This window comes from Chionomys nivalis, chromosome 8, assembly GCF_950005125.1.
Source record: "Chionomys nivalis chromosome 8, mChiNiv1.1, whole genome shotgun sequence".
NCBI lineage: Eukaryota > Metazoa > Chordata > Mammalia > Rodentia > Cricetidae > Chionomys > Chionomys nivalis.
This window is the reverse complement of record NC_080093.1, coordinates 88,741,282-88,745,375: the sequence shown is the minus strand read 5'-3', so window position 1 is coordinate 88,745,375 and position 4,094 is coordinate 88,741,282. Positions and strand designations below refer to the sequence as shown.

General features: G+C 35.9%; 1 pseudogene; it reads left to right on the top strand.

The window, feature by feature from the left end:
* The first annotated feature begins 563 nt into the window (after positions 1-563).
* On the top strand, positions 564-1,509 carry LOC130879577 (olfactory receptor 502-like; annotated as a pseudogene).
* The last annotated feature ends 2,585 nt before the right edge of the window (positions 1,510-4,094 follow it).

The window sequence follows — 4,094 nt, the reverse complement described above, 5'->3', positions numbered from 1 at the left end:
TAAATCTAGCAAAACGTAAAATACTTTTGTGTTATAAAATGGAAAGTATAAAAATGTAATGATATTTAATGGAATAAAAGTAGAAAATGTACAATAATTTTTAAATCCTGTGCTGGAGCTGTAGTAAGCATTTAATAAAAGTTAGCATTATTTACCTCTTCAAATTGCCTGTTCTTACATTTTATTATATTTATAATAAGCATATTGTTATCTTTTTAAGGTTTACACTATTTATATTTATTTATGGATTTATTTGTGTGAAGAGATGATTCAGAAAGCAGGTATGTTTAACTAAAAATATGTGTAAATAAAAGTTATTTATTCCTTGTAACAAATTCCTAACATTTCTATGTAAATAATTCTGAAGGAATTATTATACACAGATCTATGAATTATGAAAACCCAGGTAAAACATCCATTGTAAGTACAATTTTAAAATATATTTTTATATTAGTTGGTAATGCTCTCTATGTATGATTAAATGAAATGAAGTGATCTATTTTTAAACCCCATCTTGAAATTTGTCAATCATGGTCTGGTTCTGTCAGGAGCTACACTACCCCATGGCTCTCTTGGAGGACGGGAACAACACTGCGGTGACAGAGTTCATTTTATTGGGATTGACAGATGACCCAGTCCTTAGAGTCATCCTCTTCATCATCATCCTGTGCATCTACCTGGTGACTGTGTCTGGGAACCTCAGCACCATCCTTCTCATCAGAATCTCTTCCCAGCTCCATCACCCCATGTACTTTTTTCTCAGTCACTTGGCTTCTACTGACATAAGCCTCTCATCTTCTGTCACACCCAATATGCTTGTCAACTTCCTGGTAAATCAAAGTACCATCTCATATCTTGGATGTTTTATACAGTTAGGCTCAGCTGCTTTTTGGGGGGGCAATTGAATGTTTCCTTCTGGCTGCCATGGCTTATGATCGTTTTGTAGCAATTTGCAACCCACTGCTTTATTCAACCAAAATGTCCAGACAAGTCTGCATCCAGTTGGTTATAGGATCTTACATAGGGGGTTTTTTCGATGATACCTCTGTCACACTTTCCTTTCTTTCTTTTGTTTTCTGTGGGCCAAACAGAATCAATCACTTTTTCTGTGATTTTGCTCCTTTGGTAGAACTCTCTTGTTCTGATGTCAGTGTCTCTGCAGTTGCTACCTCATTTTTTGCTGGATCAGTAGTCATGATCACAGTCCTTGTCATAGCTGTCTCCTACACCTACATCCTCATCACCATCCTGAAGATGCGATCCACTGAGGGCCGTCAGAAGGCCTTTTCCACCTGCACCTCCCACCTCACTGCAGTCACACTCTACTATGGGACCACCACATTCATCTATGTGATGGCCAAGTCCAGCCACTCCACAGACCAGAACAAGGTGTTGTCTGTGTTCTACATGGCCATGATTCCCATGTTGAACCCCCTCATTTACAGCCTCAGAAATAATGAGATTAAAGGTGCTCTGAAGAGACAGCTTCATAAGAAAATATTTTCTTAGTGCAATCTATTGTTTTATAAAACTTAATATAATGATAATTATTCAAGACCAATGGGACCGTTAGCCCAGGTATATTATTAGGTTTTTTGTTATAACTTTTGTCCTCATCTCTGTTTTTCCCAGTATATTTAGATATTGTATTTATTGCATTTCTCTCTTTATACTTGAAAATGTGTCTTCGAAAGCATTATACAATGTATTTTTTGTGTTCACTTTGTCTCACAAGGCTTCTTCTCATAATGCCCTCTTCTAAATGCCAGATTATTCGTTTTTATTTTTCTACGTGTACAGACTTTGGTATATATGCTTCCTCTGAAACATGGAAAGCTACACCATTAAAAAATGGACTCACCACCTGGAAGATAACAATAGCCAACACCTCAGCTACAGGTAGACTTCATGCTCTTGTCTCCTCTCCATGCTGGGACTTTGTATGATTTGTTGTCCATACTGACACAGGCAACATGGATACATATCTGCAACAGTTCTGTCGTGTCCTGAAAACATTGTTTATTTGTAGCTATCAACCAGATCTGGCTCTTACCATCTTTCCAATCACTCTATTACAGTGATTCCTGACCTTGGAGAGAAGGGTGTATGATACAGATATACTGTTGAACCTTCCAAGGTCTCTAATTCTCTGCACACTCAGTTTTGTGTTAATCACCATCTACTGAAAAAAAAGTTGTGCTGATGAGGGTTTGGAGATGAACTAATTTGTGTATATCATGATAAGTCATTTAAAATTAGTTTAATATTATATCCGTTTAGGGGAATATGATAATGGGTTCTTTCCTATGGCCTATGTCCTGTCTAGCACAGGTTTTGGCCTTGAGAATCATGTTAGCTGTTATTTTCCTTGCTAAGTTAGACTTAGATCCAGTAAGAAAGTTGATGTTTACTCCCATGAAATTTGTGCCATATAACACCAGTAGGCATGTCTTTCCAGAATGGTGGTAATTGTACTTGAAGTGTTGTCTTATAACACATTTAAAAATACAGCTATATTAGTCTACTTCTATTTCAATTTTTTAATTCTTTCCATTCATGTTAGAATAGACTCTAGAGTTTTTTAATTGATTTTTATTGAACTCTACAATTTTCTCTTCTCCACTACCTGCCTCTCCCCTCCCCACTTCAATCCTCCCCCAAGGTCCCCATGCTCCCACTTTACTCAGGAGATCTTTTATTTTACCTAATTCCCATGTAGATTAGATCTATATAGGTCTCTCTTTAAATTACCTTGACTTACTTTTTACTTCTTCAGGTTATAAGCATAGTGCACCTACAATTTTGAATCTTGAAACTTTTTCCCAATCTTCACACCTACAAGCCCTTCTTAGTTTCTGCTCAAATATCACTTGCTCATGGGACCAACCAGTCCTGCCACAACTAAGTTTACCTTTTATATGAGTCCTATTTATTCTTCTCCACTACCTTCTAAGTTTACACTGTTGCTTCTTCTATATTCTACTCTCTACTGAAGTATGAATTTCATGAGAATTTTTTCATTCAGAAACATATCTTTAATGTCTACTTGGCATACAATAAATACTCAGCAAAACCATCCAGATGGAATTAATGTGTCAATGTTTATCTTGTATCTCTCTGTAACGTAATTTTAAAGCTGATACAATGTTCCTGAAATGATTTTGTCATGAAGAAAGACCAGATTGGTTTTTGATATCTTCTCTCAGCCATCTTCCTAAACTATCCTGATATATATAACAAATAATTCAGACATTTTCATTGATATGTAAATTATGTTTATTACTGATAATTAATTTATTATTTCCTAGCTATTTATGCCCAGTAAATACCTAATGTAAAATTTAGAAAACAGTTGAACATTCTGACCTAAGAGATGTGGATTCAGTGTTTATGGGGAGGTTAATTTTTATGTTCATGAATTTGGGGTTTACATGACTAAAATTCTAAGGAATCATGTAGTCAGATGATTAAATTTTTACCAGACAATTTTTTTTTTGGTTTTTCGAGACAGGGTTTCTCTGTGGTTTTGGAGCCTGTCCTGGAACTAGCTCTTGTAGATCAGGCTGGTCTCGAACTCACAGAGATCCATTTTTAAGTGTTTGTGAAGTGATAAAGTATAGGAAGAAACTGTTTGGAAATGTTGGTATGAAGCTCCCAACATAAGAACTATGAAGATGAAGAAGCATATGCTTAGCAGGTAAAGTCATTGCCACCATGCCTGATAATCTGGCTTTGATACCTTGTATCTACATGGTGGAAAGCAAAAACCAATTTACAAAATCTGTGTTCTTAAGAACACACACACACATACACACACACACATACACACACACACACACAAATGAAACATAAAACCATAAAGAAGCAGGAAAGACAGACAAAAATACTACAAGACAAAAGGATACAGAATAGAATTAAGAGGAGATTGGAGGACTAAAAAGTTGGCTTAGTGATTAAGAGCACACTCTACTCTAATAGAGGACCTGGATTCTGTTGCCAGAATTCACACCGTGGCACACAACCATCTATATTTCCAAGACTGATAGATTTAGATTCAGCATACTCTTTTGTTTCCTGTAGCAAATATGAATGTG